The sequence below is a fragment of the Condylura cristata genome, unplaced genomic scaffold (assembly GCF_000260355.1).
Source record: "Condylura cristata isolate star-nosed mole 26May11 unplaced genomic scaffold, ConCri1.0 scaffold00005, whole genome shotgun sequence".
NCBI lineage: Eukaryota > Metazoa > Chordata > Mammalia > Eulipotyphla > Talpidae > Condylura > Condylura cristata.
In genome coordinates, this window is record NW_004567106.1 from 59,732,738 (window position 1) to 59,754,924 (window position 22,187).

The 22,187-nt window shown below is 43.7% G+C and overlaps 1 protein-coding gene across 1 annotated transcript in view; it reads left to right on the forward strand.

The window, feature by feature from the left end:
• The window catches only part of NRF1 (nuclear respiratory factor 1), a 65,050-nt gene that overhangs the window by 40,387 nt on the left and 2,476 nt on the right, over positions 1-22,187 (forward strand). The window lies entirely within an intron of this gene.

Below are 22,187 nucleotides of genomic sequence, written 5' to 3' on the forward strand. Positions count from 1 at the left end.
CAGCCAAGTAGAGCTATTCAGCTATACCATCAAGTTGAACTGCACCCAACTACTGTTAAATCCTGGAAGCAGCCTCTTTTCAATAGCTTTGGGTTGTGTGTTATCACTTGTGTTGATTTCATGTTGTTGGCTGCATGTGTGAGAAGAGAAAATTCTGATCTATCACCTAAGATCCCTAGCTCTCCGAAGTAGGCCATCCCCACTTTGTGACCATAGTGTGGGTGCTAACCTCAGGCTCCAGAGTGCAGCTTTTCCACAGTGCAGCTCTTCTGAAGCAAATCAGACCGTTGAGTTGTGCCTTATCCCAGAAATTTTAGGGGAAGCCTGATTAGGTCATCTGCCCTTTGGGAATCCAGAGGCTGAATCTAATATTAAATATCACCCAAGTAATTCTTGGGAGGGTACTTCTCCTGTCACTTTTACCCAGAATGTTAGCAGGATTTCTCTGGGACCTGAACTAGATTTTTCCTAATTAGCTTTTAGGTTTTCTCTTTTCATCAGTCTTTCAGATTGTGTCCTGTTGCCAGTATTTGTCACTTCTGTGATCACAAGTTTGTGCCAGTAAGCCACGTTTAGTATTGGGAAAAACCTAGGTGTCAGTGCAGAGCGAGGCGCTTTCTGGAGCTGCTCCCTGGGGACCAGGGCACTGTGGGCACATAGAAGGGGAAACCCAGGTTTCATATGATGGCGTCAATAAAAATCCACTAGCAGCTTGGATATTCAGGCCTGAGGCAGGAGGATTTTCAGCTTCTTCTGGGACTGAGGACAGTTGTATGTGGAGCTTGATAACAAGACAGACCCCACAGAGATCTTGTACCCTGACAACCTCCCCTTTTTTTCTGGGCCTCATCCCACCCCAACACTCAGGGTATAGTGCCCAAGCACTTACATCATTTGATTTCCTTTGCTTTCTCCCTTTCTCAGTAGTAGTGAATGAAGCTAGTCTCTTTGAATGGAGTTTCATGTTTGATTCAATTGAACGATTTTTCACAGGTGCCTTTCTTTTCATTGAAATGCCATTAGAATTGCCTGGGCCTGGGCCAAGCCTCTGGTAGAGTTCCTTTACCTCTTTTTTTTTTTTTTTTTTTTTTTGGTGACAGTTACTCTATGCTTCCCCTCTCCCCAACACAACTTAATATAAGAGGGCATAAATTAAAATATTGCCCATTGGTTTCCCTTTACTGTTCTTTACACTCTAGAACCCCATGTGCTAATGGACTCCAGGTCCAGTGGAGGCAGCTTCCCACGGGGCTGAAGAGTTCTTCCGGTGATACTCACCTCTCGCCCAGACCTCACCACCCACTGTTAGTCATCCTCGGGGAACCAGACCGAAGGTCTTTTCTCTTCTTCCTATTTCAGCCAAAATAATGAAAGATAAAAATTGTATTGGCCCCTGGCCACCTCTGAAATGCTGTTATTCTGAGAATATGCAAAAAGTTGCGTGTTCACGCAGCTGTTTCCTTCAACTAGAGGGGGGAACAAAGCAGATAACTAAGTTCACAGGTAGTCAGTAAAGGTAATGGGAATCACCTGCTTCCCATCAATGCCTGAGCACAGCCGCCAAGACAGTAGCAGCATTTTCTAAAATGACGCCTTGCCTGATGGTGCCGCAAGAAAAAGGGAGAGATGTAGCATTTTCCGGGGGGTTTTGGTCTAGATTACAAAAGTCATCCATAATCCCATCGAATGTCACTTTTTTTTTAATATTGCTTTTTTCCCCCTTTTAATAGATTTTTAATCTAGTTAAGATCGTGTTGGTTGGTATCAGTGTAACTTTCTGAAGTGTCTCAACTGTTTTTATAGCACTGCATTTTTTTTTTGAAGATTAATATGTGGTAATGTGTTATTGCATTACTCATCTATTAAACCTGCTGGTAATTTAGGTTACTAATCTCTGCGCAAGGCTCCCCGTGCTCTGCACTCGCTGCTCCCGGGTGCCGGCTCTCGCTGAGCCCGCCCCTGCGGCCCTGCGCCCGCGCCGCCAGCCGGCCCCTGGCGCCTCTGCGCGTAGGCCGCCCGCGTAGGGCGCCCGCGTAGGCTGCCCGTTTGGCAGCAGTGATTCGTGTTTCGTTTTGACTTGCGTCATTTTGTGTCTTAGTGATAGAGATTTTTCACTTTTTTCGTTTTTATCTGCATGTGTCTTACAGTGTTTATCTATTTGTTTTCTTTGTCCATTCTCCTGTTGGAAATGTTACTGTCCACTATTGACTTAGCGCTCTTCATATGTCAAAGATATAAACCCTATATTGTGAATGTTGCAATAGTTTTCCCAGTTTTTTTGTTTTTAATTTTATTTGTTACTTTCATTGTTATTTCCATAATTATTTCTCTTTGTCTTTATGTTTATATAGGCTCAAAATCAGGTAAATATCTAACTTTATGCCAGTTCTTCTATGGAATCACTTTTTTAAATACTATAAAATATCTGGAATTTATTTTGATATGTGGCACTAGGTAGGAATCTGAATTAATTTTTCCCCTTACATAATCTAATTATTTCAGCACCACTTAGTCCATAAAAACGTTGAAAGTCATCCTTCCTGAATTGATTTGAAATGTCATCTTTATCATATGCAGAATTCTTAAATACACTATGTAGGTTCTCATGTATTTCACTTTGTTTATTCTATTATTTACTGTCTTACTCTTTTGATGTTACCAGCAGATAGTGAAAGACCTATCTCCAAATTTGGGGAAAAACTACATCAAAATTCCCATAAGTTTTTGGTAAAGTCAACTTCACATTAATTTTTAAGTTTATCTGGAAGGATTAGGCCTTGTTTTATTTAACTTTCCTTTTAAAAATCCTACTACATCTTTTAACAGAATTACTAGCAAGTTACAAGCTTGACAAAGCTAAGGTTTCTTCTTTCCTTCTGTCTCAACCTCCTTTAGAGCAGGGGATATAGAAAGTGCCCATCCTAGAGATGGACAGGGTGGGAAGCAGGAGCTCTGAAGAATGCCCCAGTGAGTTGACTAACAGATGACTTGCAGTTGGTAGAGTAGATATAGTTCCTACATGGTGCTGATGTGCTTGAAACCAAACCAGGTGTGTCTTTCTAGATCTAAGAAACCATGGCTATCTGTTCAATATGTGCAGAATTCTATGCAGCATCAGTTCTTGTATTTTGACATTTTTTAATCCATCCTTTTTTTTTTTAAGATTTATTTATTTATGCATACAGAACTGGGGTACAGGCCAGAGGTGCAAGGGCAGTGGGAAGATTCACCAGAGACAGAATGGGGAACCTAACAGGCAGAGTGACGAAGTACACTGCTGAGGGGAGCAGCAGGTGAGACAGGAGAGGTCTCTTGTGCCATGTGGATCACTTAGGGGGGCCGGGGATCGAACTCTCATTGAAGCAGCTGCAGCTAGCTTGCAGTACTGTGCTTTAACCTGCTGTGCTACCAGGGAGGGCTGTACTTTGACATTTTAATTTATAGCCCCCCCCCCAACTTCTTCAGTTTCATTTATTGTACTATAGATCATTGTGGGGCATATCTCACTTAAGGAACTCTGCGAGAGATCATCAGCATGTTTCGCCACTATTGACTTTGCATTCTCTCTCCACCCCATTGTCCCAATAATTTTATTTATTTAACAGACATTTCTATGTGCAGATTCTCTGTTACGTGTTCTACATGCATTAGTTTATTTAAAACTCAGAATAACCCTATGAGTTAAAATAGTATTACCCCATTGGACAGATGGGGGAACTAAGATACAGAAGGGTTCAGTAACTTGAACAGGTTCACACAGAGCAGCAGAAGTAGAATTTGAATTAAAGCAGTTTGTTTCCACATCATTCTCCTGTGCCACCTTCTTTTGATGTTAACCAGTTTCTGCCCAAAGAACACAAATACAGAGTTATGGCTGTCTCCTGATGCTGAATGAATAAATTAGGGAATGTCAGCCATTCTTCCACCCCTGCTGTAGCCTCCTTCCCTTTGTCTTGTTCAGACACTGCCCCAGCTGTCCCTCAAGGCTGTAGGGCAGCTCTGGTGGCTGTCGTGCCAGGTGCTCCCTGCCGGGCAGCCATCCTCTCTGTGTGCACACACACTCACACAAGCTTCCTTTTGATAGACTAGAGGAGCCCATAGGTCTGTGTGTTTCTCCAGTTGCAGAATTCACCTGCTGCTGTCACATTTAAGTAGTTTCAGTGAGTAAGCAGATTACTTTGCAGTTAGTGAATATGTCATCGTAATTTCGTTGGATTGAGGGAGGGCGTGTGGGGTGCTTTTAGAGCCAGGAGACATTATTTGAGCTCAGTAGATGTTCAGAAGGAAGTAAACCCAGCTGAACCTCATCTCCTAGAAACCTCTACCTGACCCCTCCTGCCACCCTTCAGTTTATGCCAGGGATCTTTCAGCCTTCCCATTTGTATGTAGGAAATAGAGACCAAGGTGACAGGGCCAGGGAATGCGGGACAGGGCTCATGGGGTATATGTTTCTGCCCAGAGCAAGTTAGCTGGTGAATTTGCTTCCCCTGCTCCTCCTGTGGCCTTCCCCTTGGCCTCCAGCCTTTAATTAGCCTTCCCCCAGAGACGCCTGGAAGTACATTTTTGTTGTCCAGCACCCAGAAATCATCTGCTACTTGTGCTGGTTGAGGTCTGGGGCCAGCTACCTTCTCCATGCCCTGATGAAGGGAAATGGATTAGAGGGTTGGGTCTGTTTAAAAATTAAAACTGATTACAAGGCATTAACATTATACTCACAGTAAGAGCAGCCTTCTTGTTTCTCTTCAGTGTGCTGTGTCCTCTGCTCTGGCTTGACCCTGGCAGTAGTCCTGCAGAGGTTCCCCCCTAAATATCATCAGTACAAAATGTTCTAAACCTAAAACCCTTGTTCAGTTTTGCTACACAGTAAAACAAGTGTGTGTTTTACTACCATTCTGACTGCCGCATCAAACTAAACCAATTTTTAAATTCCTGTAGGGAAAAGAATGTTTTCAGTTCATGTTGAACACATTCACTTTTTTACCTCCCTATTCTTCTTTGACATAATCAAAAACTTTTTTTTAAATTTTTTAATAATAGAATAGTTTATTTTTACATCATTTTGTGCATTTTTTCCATCTCAGTTGTAATTCCCGTCACCAAATCACCCGTGTGCCATCACCAAAGTCCAGTGCATTTCCTTCCCCCCCCTGTTTTTGATCCCACTCCCCACTCCACCCTCATAAATTGTATATAACTGTTCATTATCCTTATTATTTTCTTTTCTGGTCCGTTATACTCTGCTATGAGTGAAACCATCCGGTATTTGTCCTTTTCTTTCTGGCTTATCTTACTAAACATGATCTTTTCCAGTTCCATCCATGTTGCTGCAAAGGACATGTGTTTCTTTTTTTGTTTGTTTTTGGTTGCTGAGTAATATTCTGTTGTATATATGTACATCTTTTAATCAAAAACTTTTTTATAATGCGTATATTTCCCCAACTGAATTTCATCTCAGCTATCCTCATTGAAATGCCTTTTTAAAGAAACAGATCTTTTTAGCAAGAGGGGTACAGAGTAAATAGATAGGGGCAGAAACACAAGGGGCAGATCTTTGGATGGAGTTCTTGAAGAAGAGACCGGAACACAAATTCCTATTCTGCAAGGCCTCCAAAGTGAGACAGGATAGCCAGAGGGACTGTTTTGTATACATTATAAAGATGTAAACCCAACTGGGCCCAAAGGAGGCAATGTGTGTCTTTTAATTTTTCTATAAAAACCTACTTTACTATGGCACTGCTCCTACAAGGGGAAAAAAAACAAAACCTACTTTTCATGTATTATGTGAACATCAAGGCATCCTTAACCTGGGTCTATAAACCTTGAGAAATTGTATGCAAAAGTTTTTTGTCTCTTTCTAGGGATTCATACGGCTTTGATGGGACATGTGAATAGATCAGAGACATCTCCTCTCCTCCTTCCCACTCCACCCTAACTCCTTCACCACTACCACCCCACCTCCTCTGTCTTAGAAAATGGTGGACAGGGTCATTTAACTCTGAGTAGCTGGTGTATAATGCTGAGAGAAAAAGGCAGGGCTTCAAGGTAGGAGGGTTCTGCAAACCTAGCTGGGTACTCTAAAAGCTGCACCACTCCCAAGCTCTGTAACTCTTGGTAAGCAAGTGAACCTTTTTACGCCTTAACTATAAAAGTAGAACAATGATAGTTCCACATTCATAAGGCAGCTATAAGCATTAAGTAAAATAATTCATAGTGCTTGGCATATAGATACTTCATAAAAATGATATTATTGGGCCCTCCCTGGTGGCGCAGCGGGTTAAAGCACTGCACTGAGAAGCTTAAGCCACTTCCGCATGAGTTTGATCCCTGCCTGCCCCAGAGGTGACCACATGGCACGGCAGACCTCTCCTGCCTGACCTGCCCGCTGCTCCCCTCAGCAGTGTACTTCGTCGATCTGCCTGTTCTGCTCCCCACTCTGTCTCTGGTGAATCCTGTCACCCTTCACATCTCTGGCCTGTACCCCAGTTCTGTATAAATAAATAAATAAATAAATCTTTTTAAAAAAATGATATTATTTGCTGTCAGCATCAATTTCATCTCCATCATTCCCTCAGTTCCATTAAATCATACACAGGGTACAGAACTGCTACAGACTTGCTTGTCTTCAGTACAAACCCAGTGGCCTCAGCAGTGTGCTGTGTGCTTCTTGAGTCCCAAGCTGCAAACCTACTGTACTGAAGTCCCCAGAGAGTAGCGCCTTTGGGAGCCATGGGTTTTGGGCCATCCACCTGTCAGGCAAGCGGCTTTTATTCCTGCTGAGAGGGAGACTTGAAGTGGCTGATGTGACCCACAAGTGCAGCAGTGCGGACAGCATTGTGGTCCACTCTGGGCAACACTTTCTTTACAGAGGAGCTTTTCCCCATGTACGTGCAGTGACTTTTAAGATGAAGAGTTTTCGCTCTGGAAAAGACACTGGTAAATGTCATACCAGGAAAATAACTGTCCATTTTGCGCTGCTGTTTGCCTTTGGGCTCTAAGAATTGAGAATAGAATTTCAGGCGGTAATCTTTTTCCTTTCTTTTTCCATTCTTTTCTTTTTCATTACTACACTGCTACTACAATTGTTACCACCACCACCCCATGGCAGCTGACTAAGCAGCCATTCTGGCATTGTCATGCCTTCCCCCAGGAAGGTGTGTGGAGTGGGATTTATGAACCCTTGTTTTGCTGGGGCTGGTTCAGGGTCACAAGGTACCAAATATTCAAATTGGAAATTAAGCCCAGGTCTCCGGTATATTTTTCTTCTTTTTCATTAAGATATATGTGTGTATGGTATGTAAATTTAAGGTCTGTAGCTTGTTGATTTGGTGCATGTATCTATTATAGTATGACTACCTTTGTGGTGACAGCAAGTGTCTCTACCACAGGCTTACTCTTTTCTGTTTAGTAGTTGGAATAATTAGGTTCTAATCTCTTAGCAGGTTTGAAAATTATAATTCACTCTTTCTTCCAGTACCTTCTACTGCCTGATGTGGGCTCCCTTCTTTTCCCAACCTACCCAACTTAGGAAGTTAAGAAGACATAAAATAATAGAAAATCATCTTTATTATTCATCAGATTAAGCTGTTGTTTGGTGTGCTACTTTTGCAGGGTTGTTTAAGGAATGGTCATAGTTGTATTTCACTCACTTTAGAAGTCAGTATATAATAAGTCTTTCTTTTTTTAATTATAATAGTTTATTTTTACATCACTTTGTGCCTTTTCCACCTCAGAATAAATCTTAACAGAGACAAATAAATAAGTGGTATCAAACCCCAAGCTCTAATCCAGTAGAACAGCTACTGGCTATGTGTAGCTGTTTGAATTAAGGTTTATTTATGTATGCAGACAAGAGCTGGGGTATAGGCCAGAGGTGTGGGAGGGTGAGAGGATTCACCACAGACAGAGTGGGGACTTGAAGAAATAGATTGACTGAAATATAGTGCTGAGGGGAGCAGCGTCAGGAGAGGTCTGTTGTGCCATGTGGTTCAGCTCCCTGGCTGATTATGGAACTTGTGCTGCAGCGGTTGTGGCTAGCTTTATAGTGCTGAGCCTTTATGCCACCAGGGAGGCCCCTGTAGCTATTTGAATTTAAATGCAAGTTACTAACATTAAATTTAAAGTTCAAGATATTGATACTACTTCATAAATTTATGGCTAAATGAAATAAAATTTATGAGCTCTAAAATTTTTTTTAATAAAATGCAGTTATTTTGTCAGTTACCCTAGCCACACTGTGTAGCCTGAGGTACTGAATTTTTTAATAAAAATTAATCTTTCTTATTAAATAAAAATTTAATTTTTGTTTGTTCACATTTAAATGGCCTCATGCAGCATGTGGCTACAATGATGGCCCATGCAGATACAGAACATTTCCATCCTTTCAGAAAGTTCTGTTGGACAGTGCTGAGCTGAGACTGTATCAGTCCCAGTTGTGCCCTCTGCACAAAGGAGGACATCATGAGTCCTTCATAAGCCTTGACCCCCAGTGACCTCCTCGGCTCGGGTAGCATGACTTTGTGAACAAACAAATAAGGCAACCATCTGACTGCAGTAATCCACACCCAAAAATAGCTGGGCAGGAGAGGTGGTCCATTTTTGTGCCCGGCAGAGTCCTGAGCAGGAAAACCTGAGACAGGAATCAGTGGTAGCACCTAGACAAGTGACTTCCTTGCCCATTTGTGACCAGACCACCTGCACATTTCTGTTAGATGCCTCCTAAGTGCAGATCTTGGCTATCTTCACTAATGGATTTATAGTGACCTCCAAAAATGAGCTGTCCGGGACCTAGTAGGTCACAAAGCTAAATGAAACTAATCCAGATTTCACAATAAAATGAGACAGCTTCTAATCAGTGGGAACATGGAGATGTATAAAGGGGTGTTCACTTCTATCCACTTACCTGTAAAGTCCAAAGTGCCTTCTTCCAGAATAGCTCCCTCATCTCCCCCACCCAGAGAGATCTGATTTAGAGGCAGCAGTGAAAATTTAGTCCTACTTTCTTTAGTACCTGAGCATCAATAACATTAACCACTATTATCAGTGAGCACTTAACTCAGTGGGAAGGAAAGTCATCTTCAGAAGATTCACTCTTAGCACTTATAAGAAACACTTTTAGGATCTGGTCTAATAAGCTCCATATGGAGGGAGTGAATCTCACACTGAAACTTTCTGCTTCAAAGAACCACTGTCACATTGGAAGCATGTTGCCCTCAGTCATGCTGGGGCTTACACTGCTGAGATGCAGCTCTCGAAGTCATCAGGCCTGGCCTGCTGCTGGTCAGACACATCCCCCCAGACAGGGGGTTTTCCAGTTGTCAGGGTTCCTTCGTGCCTTATTCCCCTGCAAAGATGATGACTCCCAAATAATACCCTCAGGAAGTGTGCCTGCCTTTGTGTGAGCTTAGATCCTCCAAGACCAGGAGGTACACCGTCTCCCCTATATCATTACAAATGGGGTGGATTCGGGCATTGTTCATATGTATACCAAAAGTTGTTAAGCCAGCCTCAGCTAACCATCTGAGGATTTAAAGACTACAGAGATGAAGAGGGCCTTTGCAACGAAACCATATGCTTCATGTTGGTCTCTTTTTTTTTTGTACTCATTTGAGGCACGGCTGTGTCCTTCAAAAGTACCTTTTTGAAACTTCCCATGTTGAAAGTTGAGTATATCCAGAGTTGGTGTCTCAGGGTCACAGATAGATTTCGCACATGTTGTCAAGCCCATCTAATCTGACATCCATGGTCTATGTCAGGTGTTCTCAGCCTAGGGAACTCAATGAGCCAGGTACATTCTGGGCAAAATAATAAAGTCAGGGCTTCTGGACAGAGATTCCCTAGAAGGCACCTGCCAGCCGGCAGGTGCACTTCTCCGACCATGGTCTCCTCCCCATCCCCAGTGTCCTCAAGGCCAAGTTACATGTTTCGTTATCTCATTCTCCTTCCCTTTAGGTCCCCAGATCTTTCTGAGTCTTTGTATTCGAAAGACAGACTCTGGTCTTAGATGATTCCAGCTCCTTGTAGCCAAGACAGAATCTTGGTGCCTATCATTGCAGGTAATATTCTGTAAGGGGATTATTTTTTTCTTTTGGCATACCAAATCCAGGTCCATAATGGACAAGTTTAACTGGAGTCATTCCCATTAAATACCCAGATTGAAAGCTGGGTTTTAACCGAATATGTAAAGAGGGAATTAAATCACTGTCCACGCAAGAACCAGACTATCATAACAAGAAAAATGTATACAGACTGAAATTTGTAAAATTATTGGGTAAAAGGGCTTCCCTCTTTTTTATTTATGCTTCCATTAGTGTTTTGAAGGAATGTCAGCACACTGTTATTAACTCTAATAGCTTGCACATCGCAGCCAGTATGGTTTGGGGCCCTCTGGCTCTCAGGTTACCTGTGTAATACAGGGATTCACTCCCCGGCTCTACCATTTGCTTAATAAAGAGCAAATGTGCAGAACCCGGGAGCCCAGCCTGGCAGAGCAGTAATCTGAACAGGATAAACATGCTTCCTTTTTGTGTGATGCTCTCTCCCGATCCTCCTGCCAGGAGCAGGATATCAAATGAAGGGGGAGGTTGTGGTTGGAGTCGGTGAAGTGAATGTCTAAGTGGCACCTGCTTCATTCAACAGATCTCCTTTCTCAGGCCTCCCACTGCACATCTGCTCCTGACAAAGCCTCTTTTCTCCTCCTGTTGGTCAAACTGAGAGCAAAGGCCCAGCACGGAGACATATTGGTTTTGCTCTGGCAGCACAATTGCCTGTGACATTATAATTACACCAAATCTTCATTATTAGAGAGGCCCCAATTTAGAGATTTTCAGGGCCTAAATGGAGTTTTTGAAGTAAAATTAATAAAAACATTTTTCTCTTTGTAAAGCTAGCAATTGGATCTGAGAATCACTGAAGGGGTCTAAATATGGAAACTGAGACACACTCAGTGAGACTACAAAGACCCTGCTATCAGATCGGCTCAGAGAGACGTGCCCAGCAGTTTATGCGACTTTGTCCAGCCCAGCCTCTCCTTACTGCCTCTAGCGTATACTATACAGCTACACTGTGTTGTGCTAAAATGCTGATAAAGTTTCTCACCTAGAGACTGGGGGCATTAAAATAAGATGTTGGAATAGGGCAGCAAAGGAATAAAGCCCCTATAATATCAGGGAAAATATATTTTGGGTGAATGCAGCGCATCCAGTTTCAGATTGAGTTTCCCTGTAAACAAAGGCAACCCTTACCACGTTTTACAGGGTGTGCTATTGAGGCATGTTTATGGTGTGGAGTTGGCTCACTGGAAGCCCTGAAAGGTTGTAGCTATTTGAATTTAAATTAAGTAAAATCAGAAGGAAAGATTCAGTTCCTCCGTCCACTAGCTACATGGCACGTGCTCACAGCCACCATGTTGGCTGGCAGACAGTTAGAACATGGCCGTCTTAACAGTGACTTCCCTGGACAGCCCCTTACAAGATTGTCCAGTCTGCTGAAACAGCTTGACTGCTTAAGTGATCCGGGGAGCTTCTATTTCAGCCTATTGAAAGAAGAAAAGGAAATTTGCTCGAGTGTTTTGGGAACAAATTCTAGCCATGGTACTTACACTGTGACCTTTATTTTCACCTTTAAAAAATATTTTTCTGGGTCCTCCCTGGTGGCGCAGCAGGTTAAAGCACAGCACTCAACAGCTAAAGGCACTTCACATGAGTTCAATCCCTGCACCAGCACAGACCCACATAACACAGCAGACCTCTCCTGTCTTACCCACTGCTCCCCTCAGCAGTGTACTTCATCCATCTGTCTGTTCTGCTCCCTGTTCTGTCTCTGGTGAAGCCTCTCACCACCCCTGAATCTCTGGCCTGTACCCCAGTTCTGTATGTACAAATAAAATAAAAATCTTTAAAAAAAAAATTTTATGTATATAGGACTGGGGTACAGGCCAGAGGTACAGGAGTGGTGAGAGGCTTCACCAGAGACAGAGTGGGATGCAGAACAGGCAGATCTACGAAGTACACTACTGAGGGGAGCAGCGGGCGGGTCAGGAGAGGTCTGCCGCGCCATGTGGTCACCTCCAGGGCAGGCAGGAATCGAACCCATGCAGAAGTGGCCTTAGCCTCTCAGTGCAGTGCTTTAACCCACTGCACCACCAGGGAGGGCCTAAATTAATAAATCTTTAAAAAATGTTTTTCCTCCAAGGAGCTTTTCCCATGTCCTACCTACTCCTTGAAAAAAAGAAAAGAAAAGAATTGTGATCATGAGAAAGGACTTTAATTTTAGAGCTGTCATTTTCAGCTAACCTGCTTCCTGGCCTTCTCTTCCATAAGTTTTCATAGCCTTCTGGTTAGGAGAGGTCCTTTCTCTTCAATGCAGCTTCTGACTAACAAGGGGGTGTGTGAAATCTCCAGGGCTGAGAGTGTGGATGTGAATTGCTCATTTTGTCTGCAACGTGTAGACAACACTCCTGGGCGTGGAACACTGGCCTACAGCACCTGCCACACTCTGCAACGCTGTGGAGTGAAAAGCAGGGTCTTGATTTGCTTCCTCCACTTGTCCACATGGTTTTTTGGCTCCTGGGTAAAAACCTGTAACAAATGACAATACTGCCTCAAATTTAAGTAGTGATTTTTCCTCAAAATCTTAAATCTTACAAATATAATGCTGTTTACCCTCTTGGCAACTCTACGAGACAAAGGTGACTTGTCAGTCTTATAAATGTAAATATAGTTCACTATAGGTTGCCACATAGAGCTTATCTGTCATACTGATCACTCACATTTTAAATCCTTGGGCAGTGTCTTTAAGCGAGCCAGCGTACGCCTAGGCCACTGCCTCCACCCCACCCCAAAGCTGGTGTGTGTTTAAGCAATGCATGTTGGTTTCCACACTGGCAAAGGAAGACGCGATTAGGAAAGTGTCTGCTACAGGGCGAGCACAGCACAGGTTCGGGCTTCGAGGCTGGTGTGGGGAAAGCGACTTGACCCTCCCTTCAGCTCAGCTCAGGGACTGTAGATCCACTTTAATAACAGTCGTCAGCACTCAGCATGCGGCCACCTGCACCAGGAGATCTGTAAACCCTCCTGGGGGGTGGTGCAGAGGCGTGGGCCAGGCACCACTGCGCGGGCAGTCTTCCTGCAGCGGTCTTGCTGGGGCATGGTCTGGTGGCCCGTGTTACCTTTCTAAAATGTTGCTACTGTCAGGCCTTTGTGTGGCAGGCTGTACCTCTTGCTGGTGGTGACCCCTGAGAACGCCATTGGGTTCATCTCTGGGGACAGAAGAAGCAGCTGGAGGTCAGAGCAACTGAGAGGCTGCCCCCCCCACCACCACCTACCCGCGGGCGCTGCATCCTGTGAGGACGGTGTGGTTCCTCTACCCTGCAGTTCTCATCGCCTGCACAGATCCATTAGTTCTCTGTGTTACAAAATGGCGATTTCTCTGGTGTCACTCCTGCCTTTATTAAATGGAATTATTTTATAAAGAATTAATAGTTTGGTTATGCTATATACAGTCAGATAGGAAAGGCAGGAAAAATATTTTGATCAAAATAAAATTTATTGATAGATTTCTTTCCACATGATTATCAACCCCCCATCTAAAGCAAATTTAATTCTGCCTATTATATGCACTTGGAAAGTTTTAATTTGTCTGTTTTGTGGGTGTTACTGTATAGCTTGTGCTAAGTGAGGGGCTAAAAAAAATCAGAACATCTTTGGAAACTTCTTTACCTCAGTGTATTCCTGTTCAGATAGAAGAGCTACATAGCAGTCTCCCCTTTGATGCCTATTTGAAAATTTCTGCACTGAAAATATTAGAAAAATAAGTCTCTGTAGCTTATGCACCACTCCCAGTCGGGCCTAATGCCCATCTCTACACCTTGCTTTCACAAACTCTTAGGACAGGTTGGTGCCTTTCTCCTAGTGTTTCTGCCCACCGCTTCCTGTTTAATCACGTCCACTTTGTGCTTCACATATTGCCCAGCCACTGCAATGTCGACTTTGAAGACCTTGAGTGTCATCCCTACCCTTTCCCAGCGATTTCTTCTTGAACTGTGCTAGGCACCTTCTCTCCTCTGCACGGTTAGATCAAACATCTTGCTGAGTACATACATGTTCCACGAGCTCTGATTGACCACTTGCCTCTCCTGCCATTTTCGGGTTAAAGTCTCCTTGGAGAGCAGTGGGCCTTGGAGTCAGCTTGTTCAACCCCACAGTGGCAGTTGAATCTCCAGCACGATAAACTACGGTGTTCTGAACTTTAAAGCACAAAACCCTGGTTTTAATAATGTTCTGGGATGCTCCAGTAATTTCAAGAGAAAATAGTGGAATCATACCTTCAAAATATGTTCTGAAATACATTTATTAATAAAGTAAAAAATAATTCAGTTTTTGCATAAGTTCATATAAGGCTTATGGTATAGGGCAAGGAGTTCCCTGCCCATCTACAAAATCAGGCAAAGGATTTTGCCTGGGGGAATCAGTGCTTTGAAAGCTATTTTAGGGGCCTTCCCTGGTGGCACAACAGGTTAAAGCTCAGCACTAAGCTGGCCTCAGCTGCTGCAGCATGAGTTCTATCCAGGCCAGGGAGGTGACCCACACAGCGCGGCAGACCTCTCCTGTCTTGCCCACTGCTCCCTTCAGCAGTGTACTTTGTCAATCTGCCTGTTCTACTCCCCTTTCCGTCTCAGTCCTCTCACTGCCCCTGTGCCTCTGGCCTGTACCCCAGTGGTGTATGCATAAATAAATAAGTCTTTTTAAAAAAAGAAGAAAGCAGTTTTCTAAGAGAGGACTGAGGTTGTCTAGCAAAAGGAGACAGCACCTTGGACGCTGAGAAGTATCTGTTAACCAAGTCACCTGTGAGACTGCTGTTGGCCTCAGGAGAATATTCAGCTAGTCTAACAGATGTAATACATATTTTAATCCATAAATCCCACAAATGCACTCAAAAGCCAGGGACTTAAAAAACAAAATAGGAAGATGTAATGTCCCAGAAGCATCTACTGCCCCAGCAATGCTTCTGTTTCCCCTTGTCTTCCTCTCCTGAGGGTTACCTGGATCTCCTTTTCATTTGATATTGACATCCTTTTCATGACCTTCCTTTCTTGCCCTGCGTCTGTCCTTTGGGCATCTGGTCCTTGTTTGTTATTCTCAGCCTCTTTGTCTGCCTCCTGCCTCCTGAACTAGCTTCTTTGCTTGGTTTTCGTTTGTGCTCTCCTGTTTCTAGACCACTACATTCTATGCCTGTCTCTCTTTATACAGCAGTGACTTGCCTTAGACAGTCATCAGTCACTATGTGATTTTTTTCCAGGCCTGCAAGTGAAATTTTTGAAGGGCTTACCTCTAGCCTATCCTCTGAGAAAAACCTCTAGGCACCCTTCAAGGCTCTAAGAAATGCAGGAGTTACTTAGGTAATAGAGCCGTTTCCAGTCACAGTCTTCTGGTTCCCCCGCTTAAGCCAGAATTTTCCTGATGTATATTCCATACACATCAACTACAGAAGACTTTACATTATAAATTTTTTTCCCTTTGGGTTTTAAAAAGTATATTTCTTCTATCAACTTTTTGTTTATTTGATGATTATTTAGTTCTTTCTCTCCCACAATCATCAATATTTTTCTCAACTAAAGATATTTCCATGACCAACTTGGAAGGCCTTTAGGCTGAAAGATTCAGTTACAGCAAACAACAATTCCCAAAGGTTTCCCAGATTGTCAGGGCAAATGAAAGGCCCATTCTTCCCCAGGCTGTCTGCCCCGCTCTATCTTGTGAGGTGGCGGGGGGAGGGCAGCCTGTGGTCTGGGAGACCCTGGCCAGCTTGCAACTCTGCTCTCCAGTAAGTTAAAGCCTGTGTTATTGGTTTCTGAAAGGGTTAAATTAAACACTTATCAGGATGACATTATAGCATACTGTCCTAATCATGTAGTTAGCATTCTTCATCTTGAGTAATTGTTGCCGATTGCTGACCAGTCTCCAGAGCTGGCAGCTCTGTCTGCATGCCCTGGTGCCGTGTCGGTGCTACTTCGAATGCAAGCAGTGGGCCGGTCCATCTGCCCTGATTTCATGGCTTTTCTCTCTAATCTTTACATCTTTGAAGGTCTTTGGCAAATGCTGTGCTTCCTGGCAGGAGCAAATCACTGCTGAAAGGAGATCTGTGCTGTCTCTGCTTTCCTCTCTGTTTCCTGAGAGCTTTAGTCTAACAGCTGTGACCCCAGCCAGACTTCATCAAACCTCTTTCAAAGTCATCTTCAAAAGCAGCCGACAGTTTGTGTACACCTACTGTGTGCCAGGCACTGTGCCAGTCTTTACTTCAGTTGGTAAAGCCTGTGAATCCTTTCTATATGAGAGAAGTGAGCCTCACCGGCCACTAAGTGGCAGGGTCAGAATTCACATGGAGATTTTTCTGACTAGAAGGCCTTCCATGAAAACAAAATTGCCTATTTCATTGCCCTCCCATAAAATGTACCTGATTGCCATGCAGCATTCAGCTGCACTGCTTGTAGAGTGTGGTTGTAGAGAAAATCCTTCTTCACCAAGCAGCAAAGTAAAAGGCTTTGAGACTGATTTGCAGAGGCCATGGCTTAGTCAAGTCACTAAAAATCATGAAGAAACCAATCAGTTGTCATATTCAGTCATTGAACATCTGTGTTCAAGTTACTCAGATTTAAAGATTGTCCTGCCAACAATCTGAGTGGTTTATACTGATAAAAACAGCTACTTCACAGAGGTCAGCACAGAGCAGGCACCAGGTGACTGGAGTAGACAGTGGTGTCACAAGGAAGAGAGAAGAGGCTGTTGTGCTGGGTAGGTCTGTGGGACTTAGACCAGGAGGGAGTGAGGCTGGCAGGGGCCTGTGCCCAAGCAAATGCACGTGGTGGTGAGGGGCCACCAAAGGGACGGTAGATTGGGAGGGGGGGATGTTGTGAGAGCGGCTGAGGTGATCCCATCTCCATTAACTATTTGGACACTGTTTTCTCTTCAGTAGAGTGCTGAGGGCAGGATGGAGTGGCCGTGGCCTTTCACGATTTAGCTGTCATGTGTAGGCTTACTTACCAGATTTCAGGACACTAGAAGTTTATGTTGGGGAAAATAAATTTTTCTAAGTAAATAAACTGTATTTGTACACATATATGTGGGGTGGGTGTTTCTTTACATAAAAGGTAGTGATGAAAGTCATTACCTCAGGAGAGATTAGCGTAAATCAGCCTTTGTCCAAAAGTTTACTCTGCTCTCACTTACAATATTTTAATCTTCAGTCCTACTAGAGATAGTTTCGAGTCTTAAAAGGAGTTTGGAGCAGGGGATAGTTAGGCATTCCTCACTACTATATCTGTGAAATTTAAACATATATCTTCTCTTACTAGGAAATCATACCCCTTACATCTTTCTTAATTCTTGCACTTACGAGAAATTGCATATATAGTTGGCACAATAACAAAAGATTGGAAACCTAAGGTATAAATTATTGACAGGTCAATCAAAAGCAAGCAATTCCATACAAATTATTGGTGTACTCTGCAGCCACTGAAAAAAATTAAACAGCATTCTTTGTACTTGTAATAAAAAGCTCTCAAAAAAGCACTGTGCAGAAGAACATGAATAATTTCATTGCTTGAGTGAGGAAAATACTAGACATTCACATACAAGTTATCAAATGCCTAGTCTTAGGTGAACTGTGGATCCTCCAAGAAACTGGCTACAGTAATTACCTCTGAGAACAAGTGAGATTTACTTTGTTCTACTCTATTATAACTCATTTGTAGATTTTTTTACTTGTTCCTCTGTTACCTATTTTTAAAAATTAAGTCCCAGTTAAAACAGATTCTGGGCCCTCCCTGGTGGCACAGTGGGTTCAAGCACAGCACCGTGAAGCTACCGCAGCCACTGCAGCATGAGTTGGCTTCCAGCCACGGAGCTGACCCACATGGCGTGGCAGACCTCTCCTGACCCGCCTGCTGCTCCCCTCAGCAGTGTGCTTCGTCAGTCTGTCTGTTCTGCTCCCCACTATGTTTCTGGTAATCCTCTCATGCACCTCTGGCCTATACCCCAGTTCTGTATGCATAAGTAAATAAATCTTTAAAAAAAAAAAGGTTCTCCTAAAAGGGGAGCAAGCTACTTAAGAATGATGCTTTTAGGGATCTTTCAAGCAGTTGGGCCACTTTGGAGGTCAGTCGTGTATCTCTCCCAGAGGGGATTTGACTCAGAAGGGAGAAAGGCTGTGGGTAGGGAATATGCTGGGTGTATCTAGAGCCAGGCCCAGCCTGTGAGTCTGAATTCTCAGATCGGGTCCCCTGTCCATCACTTTATGTGCTGTTTTATAAGAGCCCTCTGACTGCTGTTTGGAGGAGAATCGTCTAGAGTGGGGCAAGGCCTGAAGCAGGACAGTTATCACAAAGGAGGCTACAAGGTAGCATAGGTAGAGGCAGGTAGCCAGAGAGGAGGTACAGTTCTGGGTTGACATGGACAGATTAGCTGCTGTATTGATTGCATATGTGGTCAGAGATGTCTTGGCTTCATGGAGTTTGGCCTGAGCTATAGGAAGGGTGTAATTGCCACTTTTTGAGATGGGAGAAGATTGGGCTCAAGAATGATACCCAATTGTTAGAAAAACAGGGCAGGATCTGGCCTCATTGTCTTTTCCAGAGCCTTGTCCTAGAGCCAGCAGTCCTTCAGGGAGTTTGGTCTACTGCTGCTTAGCAAGGAAGTCCTTGCGCCAACATCTTATGATCTCGAGTCATCTTTGACTGCTTTTCCATTATGATCAATCCTGTAAAACTTGCCGAGAAGCCTACATGGAGAGGCAGCAGTGACCCAAGGAGCGCAGCCCTCTCCTGGGTCCCTGCAGGCCATAGTGCCAATAGTAAAGTACCTGGTGCATGGAAGATTCCAGATCAAAAACCTGGATGACTGCTGTACTGTGGCCATCTCAAGGGGGGTAAAAATCACTGTCTCAGTCCATATTTATCTATTTTTTAAAAAGATTTATTTATTTGTGCATACATTACTGGGATACAGGCCAGAGATGCAGGGGGTGAGAGGATTCACCAGAGACAGAGTGGGGAGCAGAACAGACAGATCAACGAAGTACACTGCTGAGGGGGGCAGCGGGCGGGTCAGGAGAGGTCTGCCGCGCCATGTGGATCACCTCCTGGACCGGGATCGAACTCACACTGAAGCAGCTTTAGCTTCTTAGTGCTGTGCGGGAAGGGCCCTATTTATGTATTTATTTTAAAGAAACATTTTATCTGTTTGTTTTTGAGTTTAGAGAAAAAGAAAGGGGCTTGAATTTCCTAAACTGAGTTAACTGTAAATTTCTTATAACTTTGAAAGACTGCGTTGAAAATGGGTACTAAAACTTCAGGATTTCATGTGTCTTTGGTTCCGTCGTTTGTGAAAAGAACACCTGCCCTGCCGTGCCACTTTCTCCAGTGTCCTCGCAGAAGACAAATGCTGTGGAAAGGGTGTGAGAGGGCTTTGAAAGGGCCGATGGGTGCCAAGAGTCTGATATCTAAAACTATGGAGGGTCGCCCTGAAAGACAAAAAAGAGCACCAAGTCCTTAAAGTAAACTTTGAAGGGCTTCCTGTTGCTCAGTCAGTCGAAAAGCCCCAGAATACCAGCTTAAATCAACAGACGCCTTCTAGATTAGGGCTAATCAGGGGCAGGTTGGGCAGATGCAGCCCTCGCCTGATTAAGGTGCCTCAGCATTTAATCATCTTTCTTCCAAGGGCAACCAACCAGCCTATTGCATGTTGGGTCTCAGGCCCCTCCCCCTTTCCCTGGCTATGTCCATAAAGGCTGCTGGGTCAGACACTGAGATGATTTGGTTTAATCCTATGTCAGGATGGCTCTGTGTGTGTGTGTGTGTGTGTGTGTGTGTGTGAGAGAGAGAGAGAGAGAGAGAGAGAGAGAGAGAGACTGGTTTTCTAAGATCCCCTCAGTTGAATGGCAAATGGCAATGCATTTATTTAAGGTGGAGGTAGACTAAAACTGCATGTAGAAAATAATGGAATCTGATTTCAAGGCATTTGCAGTTATGAAATGACCCTGTATATGGAGTTTCTCCCTCTGAAAAGCCTCTCAGACATGTCACCAGGTATTCACTATTGAGATAGCTTTGTGTAGGAGTGATTTCATCACCCAGTTGTAGAGGCCAGATTGACTCCTCTAATTGTGAGGTGAAGTACAAGATGAAATCTTAAAAAAAAAAAGGTTCTATCATGTTGAGCCTGAATCATGTTGGAGTCCTGTAGTAGTGTTTGACTGCTGTTTCTGGACAGGGAGTTCCCATTCTAAAACAGCCCAGTCATTCTTAAGATTCACACACTGCAGTCACTCACCCTAGGAGCCACACCTGGTAAATCTCCTAAGGCAGGTGTCATTCATAGGCAGAAAAAACACTCACTGAGCTGAATGCTGGGGGCTGCAAGATGATAACTCCAGCCTCCTAAGGAACTCACCGCAAACAGTGATAACTGAATTTGACTGTCGCCTCCATGGGGGCCAATGCAAAGTACTGTGAGGCTTCCAGAAGGGAGACTGGAGCTGAACCCCTTACAGGGAGAAGCTGAGGGCAGCCATTGCAAGCTGTCCGGTGTGTGCAGAGCAGAGGCGTCTGTGTGTGGAGAACCTCAGCGACACCGCTTACTGGCTGCAGTGTACCGGGGCTGGGGACTTGTGGGTCACCGAGCTGGACTGGAAAACGGGCTGCCGTGAGGGCTGTAAATACCCGCAGAGGAATTTGGACTGAAAAGAATTGTAAAAGATAAATGTATATTCTGGCTATAGCAGTATTAGCCAATATATATTTTTGCATTTGAATCTTTCTCTGTTTTTGTTCTGGGGCACATCTTTCATGATACTTAAAAACTGTTTTAACATCAGTGTTGGGTATGGACCCAAATACACTATAAAATGGGGTGAAAGAAATTTCACTCTCGCAATTAAGTTTTTCTCCACCTAGCCCTAACCTAGGATGGCTGCTGAATCTCCCTCCTGACAGAAACCACTGTATTTGTAGACTGAGAGACTCGTTCCTCAAGTTTGGAGCTTTAGGGAGCTGAACCCAGCCCAGAAGCAAGAGCGGTGCTGTGCGGCTGACCTTTGTGTCTGTTTTGGTTGCTCTGTGGAGGATAACTTGGGTGACTGGATGTGCCCACTGGGTGTTTTGGGTTTTCATTAACCTTGTCTGTTTTAACCAGAAGAGAGGATTGAAGCAATGAAAATGTAATTTTTACCATAGAAAATTAACATTTTGTATTTGTCTCTTATCTGCATTAAAATATTCTGATAAAACATCTCTTATGTAAAAAAATTTTTATGGAAGTAACATGGATTTAAATGTCAAAGGGCTAATAGACCTTCCAAAAAAAAAAAAAAAAAGGGACTGTACCCAGAGGCTTTTTCTTCTGATATGTATCTGTAATGCTCTAAATAATAGTCTTACACCATCATTTCTTGAGACATTATCACACTTTTTGATAACTCAGTTTCTATGTTTATATTATTATAACCACATTAAAAAGGCTCACTGTGAAGATGGAGTATATTATGATTATTATGGTTAGTAGTACCTGTTTCTTTTCTGCTTTTCTAAGTAGCAATCACCCGCCCTCCTCTGTTCTGGAAACCCCCGCTCAGACCCCGCTCCGTCCTGTCAGCCTTGCTGGCAGCCTCCGCCTGCCCCAGCAGCCTTGGCGGTTGTCTGTCTTCTACATCCCACGCCACTTCCTCTCAGCTCCTCTCTCGTTTCTGAGGGGCCTGCATGGTGGCCGATTTTTAGAGCTCCTACAGGTCTGAAGATCGCCTTCTCTGCTCCTGCTTTTAATTGATGGGGTTACATTTTACGGACTGGGTCTAGAACTCCAGGCTGCACACATTTTCTCTGACATTTGAAGGTAGTGCTCCATCAAGTCCCAGTTCTTTGTCTATATATTTTTCCCCTTTATAGAGTCATTTAAGATCTTTTCCTTTATCTCTCATATTCTAGCAGAGGTGTGTCAGTGCCTGGATCTTTTTTATCTGTTGTGCTGGTCACCTGATGGGCCTGTTCTATCTCTGGAATCTGTTTTGCATTTTCAGAAATTTATTACATGTCTGATAATTCCCTACTTTCTGTTCTGTTCTTTCTGGAATTCTTTCATCAAAGTTTGAACCTCTTGAGTCTGATAGTACCTCCTACTTTCTATCTTTTAATCTTTTTTACC